This window comes from Ambystoma mexicanum, chromosome 3p (assembly GCF_040938575.1).
Source record: "Ambystoma mexicanum isolate Mex_15411 chromosome 3p, UKY_AmexF1_1, whole genome shotgun sequence".
In the NCBI taxonomy this organism is placed as follows: domain Eukaryota; kingdom Metazoa; phylum Chordata; class Amphibia; order Caudata; family Ambystomatidae; genus Ambystoma; species Ambystoma mexicanum.
The window spans coordinates 300,352,539-300,368,582 of NC_090925.1; positions in this window are offsets into that span (position 1 = coordinate 300,352,539).

A 16,044-nucleotide genomic window follows, 5' to 3' on the forward strand; every position below is an offset into this window, starting at 1 on the left:
CATATTAAACTGGCAGACACTAAGGGCCTCATTACGACCCTGGCGGAGAGGGTATTACGCCAGCGTAATGCATGGCGTACCTCTCCGCCAGATTACGAGATTCCTTACCGCCATGGAGATTTTTCCGCCTGCTTTTTGCAGGCGGAAAAATCCATGGCGGTAAGGGACCTTGGTGTTAATTACGCCACCGTATTCTACGGTGGCGTAATTAACTCCTTCCCCACTCCCATTATACCCTATGGGGCAAGAATGGGAATGGGGAAGGGCAGAATGGGGATTGGGGATTTACCGCTCCGCCAAGGTCGGAATGGGGCGGTAAATCCGCCAACCCCCATGGCGCTATCGACGGCTTTCCGCCGTGCTTCGCGGTGCATTTAGCACCGCGAAATCCGCCTGGGTCGTAATGAGGCCCAAAGTGCCATTTAAAAATGGTCTACAGGTGTATTTCATTTGCTTTTCCCTTATTTTCTGAAACAATAACACAGTGCTGCTATATATGCACATATGTATTTTTTTTTACTTTCATCACAAGGATTGTAAATAGAAACAGTTTGAAGCACAGAGCATTGCAATTGTTTGCTGATTCATGTGAGCAGGTGATGAATGCTGAAATGCATGGCAAAAAAGAGAATATGCTTATTGAGAAGCTTATTACAGGGTAAGTAGCATATACATATTCAGTGAAAAAACACACAGGCAACATCCACACTGTCCAAAAGCTCAGGGGATATCTTACATTGTTGTAGCATGCAACAAACACACTGAACATGTTCAAAGAGCAGCATATAAATTAATTACAATAAAAAATAAACAAGAACTACAAACTGTATACGTAAGACTTCCTGGACATCCCATTTCTGTCCATTTCTGCAACAGTGCAATTCCATAGGATATGAAACATAATGGAATACACCAAAAACAAAAATAACAGATGCCTCCAGCAGAATTACCTCACAGCTGCTTTATACGGAAAATGCAAATCAACTATTAACAGCACACCTACAAAGCACTAACAGCAAAACTGAAAAACAAACTGGTAAGTACACTACATTAATTCCTATAGTTATAATATTTTATATAATTATCTTTTTTTACACAGAAATTTCTCGCACCCTTGAGAGGCTGGAATAAAACTTTCCCTGGGATGAAATGAGTGAAGACAGTGATACTACTGGTACACACTGCAGTTTTCTAAGTAAGCCAAGTAATACATATCATTTAATATGTACCTAACACTTTTTATTTTCTTTAACAGTACATACAGAACATAAGAATAATACTCCAAAAACAGTACATCATGTAGTACTCCAACAAAATATGGAACAACAAACAGACACTGTGGAAAATCATCTAGTGCATGGAAAATATGGATCAGTTATTGAACAATTTCCTTGATTTGAAAGACTTTGTAGAAATACATATCAAAGAGTGAATTAAATATCACTGCCCCACGTGCACCTGTAACCCTTCTCCCTGTCCCAGACAACCATCCCCAAAAATTCCCCATCACCTAAAACCCTACCTCTAGAAAACCCCAATTCCCCTGTATATGTCACTATTTGTGCTTCCCCATCTCTTTTGTAATTTGTATATTTTTATGTGTAAATAAAATTGTATGTCTATTTTTGCTGTATGTCTATTTTTGCTGTATGTCTATAAGTTTTATTTTTTAAAAGCCCCTTTTGGAGTCCACAATTAATCAAAATGGGGTTGTCCTGCGGACACTTAATCTGTCCGGACTGTCCACAATCAAAATGGAGGTCTCGATAGAACACTTAGGGGCCGATTCATGGAACAAACGTGCGCCGAAAATCTTCGCGCAAGCAGGCGCAAGCAGGCGCAAGCGGAAAAAAACAGGCGCACGCGTGCGATTCATGGATGTCCCTGCGCGTGTTTACCTCGGGATGTGCGCCAAACCCGTGCATGGCGCACACGTCACTGCAACATCCCGAAAGACGTGCGCGACGCGCACAGTGAAAGCGCACAACCTCGGCGCATACACTAGAAAGTGGGCGGAACACGGGGCGTAACACGCGGAATGGGGAACAACTCGCGAAAACAAGGGCGTAACTGGGGATGTACTGCAGGGAAGCAGACGGAACGCCCACACACACCCGAACCACACGTATTCATGGAATCGAATAGGGCAAAGCCACGCACAGCGAAAGACACGCACAAGCCAATACACGTCCGCCACACGAAGGCAGGCGGTAGCGTCCCTGCGCATTACAAAAGTGGCAACATACAGCAATTGTGCGAGCGGGGCACGTGTATTTCGGGGTTGCGCGGGAAGTTACACACGCGATTGAGCGGGGTATGTGTATTCCGGGGGTTCGCGGGAAGTCACACACGCGATCTGGCCTGGGGGAGCGGGCTACGTGTATTTCAGGGGTTCGCGTGAACATTTTCACGCGATCGGGCCTGGGGGAGCGTGCTACGTGTATTTCAGGGGTTCGCGTGAACTTCTTCACGCGATCGGGCCTGGGGGAGCGGGCTACGTGTAAGATCGGGCCTGGGGGAGCGGGCTACGTGTATTTCAGGGGTTCGCGTGAACATTTTCACGCGATCGGGCCTGGGGGAGCGGGCTACGTGTATTTCAGGGGTTCGCGTGAACTTCTTCACGCGATCGGGCCTGGGGGAGCGGGCTACGTGTATTTCAGGGGTTCGCGTGAACTTCTTCACGCGATCGGGCCTGGGGGAGCTGGCTACGTGTATTTCAGGGGTTCGCGTGAACATTTTCACGCGATCGGGCCTGGGGGAGCGGGTTACGTGTATTTCAGGGGTTCGCGTGAACTTCTTCACGCGATCGGGCCTGGGGGAGCGGGCTATGTGTATTTCAGGGGTTCGCGTGAACTTCTTCACGCGATCGGGCCTGGGGGAGCAGGCTACGTGTATTTCAGGGGTTCGCGTGAACATTTACACGCGATCGGGCCTGGGGGAGCGGGGTACGTGTATTTCGGGGGTGCGCGGGAAGTTACACACGCGATTGAGCGGGGTACGTGTATATCGGGGGTGCGCGGGTAGTTACACACGCGATTGAGCGGGGTACGTGTATTACAGGTGTGCGCAGGTAGTTACACATGCGATTGAGTGGGGTACGTGTATTCCAGGGGTGCGTGGGAAGTTCCACACGCAATTCCATCAGGGTACGTGTATTACAGGTGTGCGCGATATCAACAGGGTACGTGTATTACAGGGGTGCGCGGGGAGCAGCACACGTGAATTGCACGTGTGGGTCCTCCCAGGTGTTCCCTCTACACCCTCCACGGCCCCTGCAGGTGGCTCACACCAGAGGGGCCTACCCAGCACATGTCATGCAGGCACCCCACCCACCATGGCCATGCCCACCAGCCAACCCACATGTCTACTTGCACTACTCCCCCCCAACGCATGTCCCCCTGAACCCCCAGCCACCAGGGGCAGCCTCCACCAGGCCCCCACCCATGTCTCACACCACCCCCACCCCCCCAGCAGTGCAGGGGTACCCACCACCAGGCCCCCACCCATGTCTCCCACCACCCCCACCCCCCAGCCACCAGGGGCAGCCTCCACCAGGCCCCCACCCATGTCTCCCACCACCCCCACCCCCCAGCAGTGCAGGGGCACCCACCACCAGGCCCCCACCCATGTCCAACTCATGTTCCCCACCACCCCCACCCCCCAGCCACCAGGGGCAGCCTCCACCAGGCCCCCACTCATGTCTCACACCACCCCCACCCCCCAGTCACCAGGGGCACCTGCCAGCAGGCCCCCACCCATGTCAAACTCATGTTCCCCACCACCCCCACCCCCCTACACTGTGGGGCACCTGCCAGCAGGCCCCCACCCATGTCCAACTCATGTTCCCCACCACCCCCACCCCCCAGCACTGTGGGGCACCTGCCAGCAGGCCCCCACCCATGTGCAACTCATGTTCCCCAGCCAACATGTCATCACAATCTAGATCCCTGGTCCCTATGGTCAGCCTCCAAATGCAAAACACCCACCCGAGTATTGCATCCACCCGCTCATAATTTGCAATTACATCACAGAACACCGATTGCAAGTTCCGAAACAAACACATTTCCCTCACATACACCCAATGGGTGTCAGTGAATCTCAAAACACATATCATGAAATGCATGAAACCAATGAGATACCACACATTGAAGTTCAACAGAAATAATATGTATTAAAGGAAACATCAATAGAATAAAAAAAGAAGAAACAGAAACGTGAATGTACAAAAATGAAAAGAAGCATGTCCGTCAAAAAAAGCAAAACCAAAAATAAAAATCCAAAGTAATGTCCAAAGTCGATGTCCACAAAACAAAATCCAATGGGAAATGAAAAAGAAAGCCATTGCTCCATGGTCAAAAATAGAAAAATAAAATACAATCCAACTGTCAACTATGTACATGGGAACAATCCAGGGTCCATTATCCCAACAAAATAAAGGAAACCTATCTAACTACACTAACTAATAAAAAAAACTATATACAAAAATGTGGATAATGTCCGAAAGGTCCAAATAAAATAAAAACAAAAATGAAACCTAACACTACCTAGAAACTATGTACAAGGGCAGCGGGCTAGTTTCACGGCTCACTTGTGGATGTTACGGTCCAGGGCATCATCGAACTCCTCCTCAATGTCCCGGAGGCGGTCCTCCTCCATGGCCCCGAGGGTCCGCAGGGCCGTCGCCGTGTCCAGCTCTAAACCCCTGCGGATTGCCTCGAGGCACTCGGCCCGCCTCAGGGCCCTCCGCATGGAATTCTCCGCCCTGACCATTGTGAGCCGTGCCTCTTCCGCCCGCTGCCGCTCCGCATCTATGGCGTGGCCCAACCGCTGCCACACGGAAGACACTCTCTGTCCTGGGTCCTCCTGCCCTCCGGCCGATGCCTGCCCCTCCGATGTCGAAGGCCCCGAGCCTTCATGGCTCCCACCATGTTGCTGCTGCTGCTCTGCCTCTGCCTGTGCACTGCCTCCTGCTGCCTGCACATCCTCCGCCGGCTGGGGTGCAGTCGTAGATGTGGCCACCCCTGCTGGACGTCCGACTCCCGACTGTGGCAGGGATGCCTCCTCCACCAGCCTGGCCGCACCGTCAGAGGCAGCACCACAGGGCACCCAGGTGACTGATGGGTGGGAAGATGGCACAGAGGACGACTGGCGCGTAGGGGGTCCAGTTGAGGAGGGGGTCGGAGCAAGCCCCATCAGACGGGGGAATCCGGCCTGGGTGACCTGTCCCAGCAGGCTGACGTGGTCAACGAGCCATTCGAGATGACGTGCAGTCTCTCCATGAAAAGACTGCAGGTCACCTCGCATGGCCCGTTGACGCAACGCCACACCAGCCAGGACAGGCTCAACCCGGACCTGGATAGCCACGTCCGCAGGCAGAGGAAGGCCAGTTGACGTGAGCTCATCCCCTGCCTGAAAACGGGTCTGGACGTAGGCATCCCTGCTGGTGCAAGATGATGCAGGGACAGGATCGGGGACAGGATTGCACACAGGCACCTCCGCGGCGGCCTGTGCTGCCTCCTGTCCCTGGTCCTGCACTGCACCACTAGCACCATTGGGATCCCCACCTCCAGACCCCGTCTCTGGTGCTTGCACGGCCTCCTCCTCCACCAAACCCCCCACCAACCTGGATGACTCCGTGCCATCTTCCCCTGTTGGGCCCTGTGGGGTCCCAGCTGCCCCTTCTGCTGCCGAGGAGTCCAACTCCAACCTCCGCCTCTTGGACCTCCCCCCGGCAGCTGCGGCCTGGGACGCGGCACCGGACTCCTCACTCCCCGACGAGATGACAACCTGGGAGGGGAGCCGGGCCTTGCGTCTCCGGCTGGCGGTCGGATCCCCGCCGCTGTGCTCCACAGCACCTTCTCCGCCCTCTTCATCAGTTGACGCTGCAGACAGGGAGAAACAAAACACAGGCATCAGGGCACTGTACAATGGACACATACACACATGACAGTTGTACATGAGTGGCATTGGCAAACCTCAGACATGTCATCACAATCCCCAACACACATGTCATTACAACTCGCACACATTAGCCATACCACAGCCATATCGCAACTGCCACCACCATCCATACACATACAACAGCATGAGCAGGCAAAGGTGAGCCAGACATCACATACAACACAGGAAGTGCACCACACATGTACACACACCACCACACTTGCATGCATGTGTACACCTCTGCCAAGTGTCGCACTGTTCAGACGGGCACCCATGTCACATCTGCCAATCAGGCTTCCACATACCGCTGTCACATGCATCCATGTTGCATCACTGTTGCACCCTTGTCAAATACACACACATGCACATGTACACAGTGCTGATACATGCAGCCGAAAACAACATACATGCGTGACATCACGGACATGTCTACTTACATACACATTCATCCAAACATGTGTGCCCACACAACTGCATTTGGCATGCAAGACTACACACACAAGCACCATCCATGTCTCACACATCACAGCCCTCGCATGTGTCAGCCCCACGGCCCTGTACACCCCCACCCATACTCGACCCCATACAAACAGATGTGCAACCTGCACAATACTGAATAATCACCACACGCACTGCTCACAATCAGGATGCATGTACACTCACCGCTCGACTCCAGACGGGTCTGCTTCTCTAGGACCTGGACGTGGAGCGCTGGGGATATGCTTTCCAGGACCCTCATCTGTTCTTCCGACAAGTGGCCCCGGCGCCCCTTGGCATCCGCTGCCTTCAAGAGGCGCCGGGCCTTGTTCAGGGTCCTGGACCTGAAGTCCTCCCAGCGCTTCGTGACACGTTGTAAGTCGCGGACTGCCACCCCCTCCGCGTTGATGGCAGTCACGATGTCAGTCCAGATCCGAGTCCGTCCTTCCTTGTCGGCGCGGGAACTTCCGAAGAGGGCATCATACTCCCCCAGGACTTGCTCCACCAGGACACCAACTTCGGTGGCACTGAAGCTGGTGCCCCTCTGCCTCTCTGGCCGGGGGTTGTCAGTGGTCACAGATGGTGCTTGCCCCGACATGACAACCCCAGAGGCAGGAGTGGGTGGGCAACTGGGTCCTGGGGCTGGGCTGTGGAGTGATGGAATCCCAGTCGGGAGTCTTCGGTTCCAGCAGGGGTGGTCACAGCAACAGCACCCCTGGCTGATGTGCAGGCAGCAAATGGCAGTGCACTTGGGCAGCAGGCAGCAGCAGATGGCAGGTGGGAGCGTGCTCGGGGCTCTGGGGGGCAGTAGTTCGGCCTTCTGGGCAGGAGCGTGGTCTTCCGTGTGCATACGCGTAGCCAGCTTGATACGGAGTGATTTGGCACGTGAAAAATCTGCACGTCAGCGTGTAATTCGAGGAAAGGCCCTTAGCGCGTAAGCGCGTCTGCACGCATACGCATTTTCATTGGACAGAAGGCCCCTCAAGCGCAAGCGCCCCTGTGACGTGATGCGTACAGACGTGCATGCGCATTTCAGCGCGCGTGAAAAACTGCACGTCCGCGTGTAATACGAGGAAAGGGCCATGCGCGTAAGCGCACGTGGAAACTGCACGTCCGCGTGTAATATGAGGAAAGGGCCTTATCGCGTATGCACGGCAGCAGGCATATGCGATTTCATTGGACCAAAGGCCCTTAGCGCGTGAGCGCGTCTGTGACGTGACGCGCGCAGGTGTTTCCCTCATTGCACCTGATGACAGAACACACGTGGATTTCCACCAATCGCGTGTGAAAGTTCCCGGCACCCCGGAACACACGTACCCAGGCTAATCGCGTGTGGAACTTCCCGCGCACCCCGAAACACACATACCCAGGCCAGTTGCGTGTACGCACACTCCCCTCCGATCACACGCGATGACACTCGGACCGTATCCGAATACGGGAAACCCGCGCACAGCAAAAGACGTGCACAGGCGTCAATGCGTCTGCCACACGAAGGCAGGCGGAAGCGTCCCCGCGCACAGCATAAAAGTGCGCGCAAACAACAAACGCGTATATACAGCTACGATGAATGCCCCATTTGTCGCTGCACTGATCGTGGGACACCGCAGGAGGAGGAGAATAGCCAGGGCACGCATTTTCGCACCACGGACAAGCCTTTTTGGGATGCCTGACGACCAGGTCTATGGCAGGTATAGGTTTCCACCCCATATCATCCTAGACCTGGTCAGGGAGTGGGAAGATGACCTCACATCCCCCACCCTTTGCTCCCAAGCATTGAGCCCCTTGGAGAAGCTGCTCAATGTCCTGCATTTTTTGGCCACTGGGTCATTTCAGCGGACTACTGCCATAGTGGGGGGGTCTCACAGGCCACGCAGTCACGCTGCCTACACCAGGTACTGGCAATCATGACAGCGCGCCCCTCAGTCCGCAGGCACATATACATGCCCAGAACACCCGCAGAAAGGCAGGCCGTTGTCCTGGATTTTTTCAGGGTGGCACACTTCCCCAAAGTGCTCGGTGCCATAGATTGCACCCATGTGGCCCTACGTCCACCTAGGGCCATTGAGCACATCTACCGAAACCGCAAGCACTGGCATTCCATCAATGTACAGGTGGTATGTGATGCAAAGGAAATCATCACCTCTGTCTATGCAAACTACCCTGGCTCCACCCATGACAGTTTCATATACAGAATGTCCGCCCTGAGCCGGGCCCTGGAAGCTGGGCAGCATGGCGACACATGGCTCCTAGGTCAGTACAAATGCCCTTGCACATGCATGCAAGTCACACACAGACAAATACCCAAACCCTAACAATCTCAACTATTATCATCTCCCCAGGGGACAGTGCCTACCCTCTGAGCAACCACATGATGACGCCAATCCGGAACCCCACCACACCACCCCAGATAAGATACAACGCCGCCCATATTGCAACCAGGGGCATAGTGGAGCGCACATTCGGAGTGCTCAAGTCACGTTTCCGCTCCCTTGACCGCTCTGGTGGGCAACTACTCTATGCACCACCAGTAGTGTGCAGGATCATTGTGGCAGCATGTGTCCTGCACAATGTTGCAACACGGCAGGGCGTCCCGGTGGTCATGGTGGTGCCCCCACATCCCCAACCACAGGCGCTGCCCATGGGAGGGGACAGGGCACGTGGCGAGGAAGCCCGGACCCAGCTTGTGGCCACATTTTTCACCTAAACTCCCACCCCTGCGGAGTGCACACAGGCCTGGCACATACCAGGTGACAATCGATGATGACAAAGAGACAGTCAACTGTCACAACCTTACCACCCTGAGATTGTTGCCATGGAAGTGCCACATCGTCTGCATCCCTAGCTTCTTAAACACAAGCTATCCTGTGTGACCAAAAGGCACACATATGACATATGACATGATATGGGCCATACACATGGGAAAAGTGCAAGGGGAAGGGTGGGGGGGAGTCCAGTACAGGGGAAGTAGCCCAAAAAAATAATACATAGGTCGCCTGGTGGCAACTACAAAGGTAAGTGCAGACAAGTGCTGGGAAGGGAGGGCTGTAGGGATAGAGAGACAGTACTGCAGTGCAGGGGTTGCCAGGGAGGCAGTGCAAGTGGAGAGTGGCTGGGCCAGGGACCGAGGTCGGTGAGAGTGGCCCAGTTGCAGCTCCTGTGCAGTTCCAGTGGAGAATCCTGCAAGGGAGAGGCAGACAGTAAGCAGAAGCAAAGAGGAAGGTCTTGAGGTGCTTCCAGAACTGGAGATGATTCCCCTCAAGTTCAAGTCAGGCCGGAAGTCTGTTCCAGGGGGAGGGCCCTGCTGCGGAGAGAAATATACCCCCAGCTAGTTGCTCTGAGAAGCGGATGACACGGACATGCAAGGTGTGCATCACACACACCTGCAAACCAGGCCATGGCCATCACTGTCATGTCACTCAAACCCTCCCAAACATCAACATGACATGGCACGCAATACCCATACACCAATGCAGTAACGATAAGGTACACATTGCCATGTCCTAAATGCACAGTGTCATCGGACACTGCTGCCTGACCCGGAATCAGATGAAATGACAGACCAACAACCTCCCACCCAAAATAAGTCATTTCCAAATGCATTACAACAGTCGTAGACGTAACATCACAATGAATGCCTGTCTACATGCACATTATGCATTGCAAAATCAACACTGCAGCTCATGTGTGCAGTGTCCTACTCCTGCATCACACTGCTCAGCGCACAGCACAGTGAACAGCCATTGTGTGTGATGCACACCCTGAGCATCACATCTAAGTGACAGACCACGTCAAACATCAAATTAGGCATGTACTGGATCCATGATCGGTCACAGAACATGTGCTGCCGGGACACAGTGGGCACCAGAAGGCAAACAGTGTACACGTGGATATGCAAGGGTGGGAGTACATGTGGTGCATCAGAGTGCAAGTGTGTGGTTCTGCAAGGACATGCACTCCACATATGCATGTGCACTCAAGTGACCATCAGTGTTCCCTACACATCACATGTGAACATCCACCATGTGTACACCCCAGCATGTCAAACCACAACTATCCCCTCGCACCTGAAAGGAAAACACAACACATGAGCAGGCATTGATCAGCAGAACACAACATGTACATGGGATACCACCATTACTATGTCAGAGTTCCCATCACACTGCAGGGCAAGGCAACTATCAACAACAACCCCCCCCTCCCTCACAAATGACCATGACCCACTGAACAACTGCACCTGGGTCATGGAGCCTCCAAACCTCAATTCCACCTGGCCACAGGATCACCTTTACCCTTCGTCACCATCTCCCACCTTGTGTGTAAAAAGATGCCTGAACCCTCAGAATCCACACTCATTTCCAAAATCCCAAAATCCAAGGCATAAAAACGAACCCGAACACAATCCAGTAGATGACTTGACGTAGCAGTACCTCACAAACGCCAAGTACTACCACAATGATGCAACAAGCAAGGTAGCACAGCAAAACAATGTCACGACAGGATGTGAGGCATGTGTGGTACATGACATAGGATGATGCACCATGAATGGATGTGTACTGTCAGAGGTCCCCTGTACAGGCGCGGGAGTGTCACGAAACAACCACCCCCACCATGTCCCGGGTGCCTGCAAGGTCAAACTCACACAGGCCCCTGAGACCCTGGTGGGGAAGGAGGTTCAGGGATATGCAGTTGGGACAGGTGTTGACACACTGGATGACTGGAATGAGTGGCAGGAGAGGGGAGGAGGAATGACACATGAAACTAGGGAATGCACGAAAATGTACAACCTGCATGAACACATACACAATCCAAACAGACTTGGACATCATTGTCATGGCTTTCTGTAGTCCAGGCTCAGGAGTGGTACGAACCAACCACCCCCTCTAGGGTTTTGGCGCCTGCAAGTTCGGGGCTTACACAGGCATCCGCAACCCCAGTGGGGAAAGAGGGTCAGGGAACGTTGCTTGGATAGGCACGGGAAGCAGGAACACCGGGTAGAGGGTACAGGTTTCAAAATTGCATAGGATCACGGGTGATTAGGGAGAAAAAAACATACCAAATTGAACCACACATACATCCATGCATCAGTACACTCCCCAGCAAGCCTATGCAGAGCAGTTTGTAAGAAAAACAACAAGACACTTAGCTCTGGTTTTGAGTGCTGGCCTCCTGCCTGCGCACTCTCAGGTCCGGTTACAGGAGCACTGCAATGCTGCAAAGAGAGACACAGTCAACAACCTGTACGTGCCAATTGCACAAAAACACAACACCAAACATGCCCCATAGCAACAGACTACTCTACAAACAGACAATCTGTGGTTGATGCTTCGTACCCATATATAACATCACCCCTGTGACGGGTCATACACAGTCAATGCAGTAAGGCAGCCGCTGCTGGGTGCGTGGCAAATGGAACACCAATGTGTCACAATTCACACAACATGCAATGTTCCCTGGGTAAGCAGACAGACCCATATAGCAAGCCATGACTACAGAGCAAGTTGCGTACCACCATGACCGAAACAAAGTTGGCAGTGCATTTATCATGAAGTACGTGGAAAAGACATGCACTGCACCCGAGTATGTCCCTTGCTGCATGTCCCTGTGAGCTGCCCCTTTCCATGTCTCGGAAGGCTACATGGTTGATACAAGTGCCTCAATGGACCTTGGTGTACCGGAGGGTATGTGCCACTGCCCCTGCATGTGTCCCAGACAACCCTACTATCAGCAGCCATCAGTCCACAAACACATCTGAGCTGCATTGTGTGCTTCAACACCAATATTCGTCTAAGCTCACCCTCAGTGCTGTGACTAAGCCTGCATGTGCAACTCGCCTGGTGCAAGCTTTGCTGTGTCGTGGCCCCCCTGTGATGCTCACCTTGCCTGGAGTTCCTTGGGACATGTCAGCAGTTCTAGGATGTGGGTCTGCAATCACTGTGCCTCTGCTTCTGCACACATGTGCATGTGGGCACCAACAAACGGGTCCAGAATTCCGTCGTCCAATGGAACATGTCTGCTGGCAAAGGTGCTCTGGAGGCTCATACCCCTGCAGAAAGGGCATGAAACACATGATTAATGCTTCAAAGTCATCTGTGTGTGTCTCATCAGGCATCTCATTACTTGACCATGTCAGAGAGTCACAACACAAATCACACCATCAGTCCGTCTTTCACCTCCAAAGTGTGGAACACTATCTACAGCATGAATTGCAACAAGCACATGTACAGGAAAGAAATGAAACATACTACACAATGCATAGCAATAAATGTCCACATTAACCATGACACACCCCATCTAGCAAAAGCTGAACAGTGGACAATGACACCTAAATCATCCCCACTAGGGGTGTCAACACAAGTCACACAGCACCAGACATGCCACAGATATGACAGTCCAATGCCCTTGTGTAAAATGCTGTAACACCGAACGATCCTTGCGAGCCCATGGATAAGGGAGGCAGGAGAGGCATATGTGAGTCAAGGAACCCAAGCAGCAAACACATACACAAGACAACCATGAAGGGCCCAGCTGGAACAGACAGTGGATGCCTTCAAAAGCCACAAAGCACCGCACCGTCACATGAAAGCACAATAGACTAGCAATTTTAAACTAAATCAACTATTAACTAATTACACTAACTATGGAAAACCTACATTACCTATTTAAACTAACTATCAAACAGAAACTTAACTAACGAAACTAAAAGAAAAATCAAAAATGGCCACATACGACCCGGGGGGGAGGGGAGGCACCCAGGAGGGGGGAGGTACAGGGTGCTGCTCAACATCCACATGCGATGATGCTGAGCAAAAAAAAAACCTCCATGGGCTCAACGCCTGCACAGCACGACCTATGTGGGAGATAGATGGTCGTCCGAGTCTGGCTCATCCTGGAAAGGAGGACGTGGCACAGTAGCCTGGCCACGCCTAGCCGCAGCTTGCCCCTCGTCGGCAGCAAGTCTGCCAGACGGGTGAGCCTGGTTCTGTGTGGCGATGTGACGTAGGTCTGCATGCAGAACCTCCCGTGATACACGTGCTTCCTCTTGCAAGGTAGCACGTGTAACACGGAGTTCCTCCTGCAAGGCCTGGCTGGACAACGGCTGCACCTCCCGGCAAGCCTGTAGCTCAGCCGAGATGGTACACTCAAGCTGTGCAAACCTCTCCTCTGCCTGCTGCCTCTGGGACATCATAAGGACACCCAAAGTGGATCTGAGGGAAGCATACTCCTCCCTCAAGGCATCCATGTGCGCCTCTGCGTGAGCAGCAATGGCGTGCCCTGTCTGAGGCCGCCATGCCCAGACTGAGCGAGCGGGCCGTGGACCGTGCCGCCTGCTGCTGGAGAAGCACCTGCCTAGCAGTGGGGAGCACAGATCGGCCACACGCTCCATGCTCTCAGCGATGTTCTCCATTGCTGCCCCCTGCCGTTCGGAATTGGCAGTCATGTCTTGCTCCCACTCAGTATACAGCGGTTGCGCGCGGCGACCGCGTTGCCGGGCTTGACCCCTGCGGGACCCAAGGACCGGGGGTCCTCGCTGTGTTGGCACCGCCTGCGGCTGCACGACTACATGCCCCCGTCGACGTGATGTCCCAGGCACATCAGTGACTGGTGTGGAGGGTGACCCTGCGTCCCGATCCACCACGGGCGGAGGAACCAAGACTGTCTGATCCCTCAGTGCAGGGGTCGCAGACAGAGGAGTGTCCACATCAGAATCACTCACCCCTGACACATGGACTTGATGGTCATCCAACTCAACATGGACGTCAGAGTCGTCATCAAGGCTGGACTCATAGGCAGCCAGAGACAAGATGGACTGCAGCACTTGGGGGTTTTCGTGGCCTACCACCCCACGACCCCCACTAGTGCCGGGTTGATGTGGCGTTACCAACCCTGTGTCTGGCATGACAACACCATCCTCTGCCTCCATTGCGTCATCACCTGAAAAATAGAGAGGAAAAGGTCAATACACATGTCAGAAGCACACGACACACACACACACCGACAGCAAAGGCATCAGGCAGACATGTGACACACAACATATGACCTGGCATGCATGCTGGGTCTACTTTGAATAGCTTCTGTGATCAGACCTGTTGAAAGGTGGCAGTTTCCATGGAAGTGGGTCTATGCAGTGCAGAAAATGTGTACGCCACTCACTACCTACATGTACAAGCACTACATGGTGTGTGCCAGGAAATGTGAAGGCAGTGCAATGTCAAAATCAGACATCACGTGCATTGTGCATTCAATGTGTACCATGTCTAGAAGCCAAGCACCCCTCCACCCCAGTACCAAGGCAGGGATGCCTAGCATGGTATCAAAAGGCTGACCATACACCTGTGTATTGACAGGCAGTGTTGACTGGCATCAACAGCTTCATGTGATTCAAATTACAACACTGCAAATGATGCTGGGACAGTGGGCAGGACACATGATGGAAACTCCGGAGGCCGCCCACGTGTGAAGAAGACACAACAAGAGTTGGACAGAGTCATTGGCCATTGGACAGGCTGAGGCCTGTGAGCCACACAGATTGTCAGAGCCTAAACATGTGTGCAACGCAGGACTGAGGCACAGTTGACATGGGAAGGCTGATGAGATGGCAGGCAATGTATGTAACCAAGGACTTATATTACAGTGATCATCCAGTCAAGGACACATAGGGGCATGCGTGCAATGCACATGGAGCATGAATGGGCACTCATGTCCCTGCGGGACATCTGACCCATGCACAGTACAAGTGAGATACCCTGCATCGAGTACTAAGGCTGTACCACATGGCATATGTCTGGCAGATTCTACGCTGGAAGTTAGCATCTACACAGGACACATGAACAAGAAAGTACACATTGGCAAGATTGGAGCAGACCAGTGCAAAGGTGGAACTGGGGTGCAGAGTGGCGGAGGAGGGGCAAGGGAGCATGCCTACATGGAGTCCCGCATGCAGTCAGAGGAGACATGCATGACGGTAGCATTGCATTACTTACACATCAGAACCATGTACATGTCACATGTAGCAGCAACCATGCACAACACATCCCACAAGTGAAACACACACGTCCTCAACAAACACGCATCAACACTCACTGGACTGGGCATCAAAGTCCAGCTTCTCTCCCACTCCTTCGACCAATTCAGGTGGTATGAACTCCGCAACGAGAGCCTCATGCGGAGTGAGTTCTTCCTCCTTTGGTGCAGTCCCACCGCCAGTCACCAGAGTCAAGTTCTAATTTGAGGCACGCTTGGCCTTAGTGCTGCGCTTGATGTCATTCCAACGCTTTTTGCACTCCTGCGCCGTGCGCACCTCATGGCCGAATGAACTGACATGTTCCGCAACATGCTTCCAGTGGGTGTCACGTTGGGCAGCCGTGGTCTGACTATTGGCACCCACTAGCATGTCACGGCTGTGGCCCTGCACGTAGTCCACGAGGAAGTCCAGTTCCTGCTTACAGAAAGGCTTCTTCCTCGATGTGCAGGAGGTCGTGGCTGTGTGTGGGGTACCAGCCTGTGCTGCAGGTGCAACCTTCCTCCTCTTGGACTGTGGCGCAGACCCTGGCTGGCTAATGCCGCCCTGACCAGTATGGCCAGTGGGTTCGGTGGATTGAGCCAAGGGAGTGGCAGGTGGAGGGATGA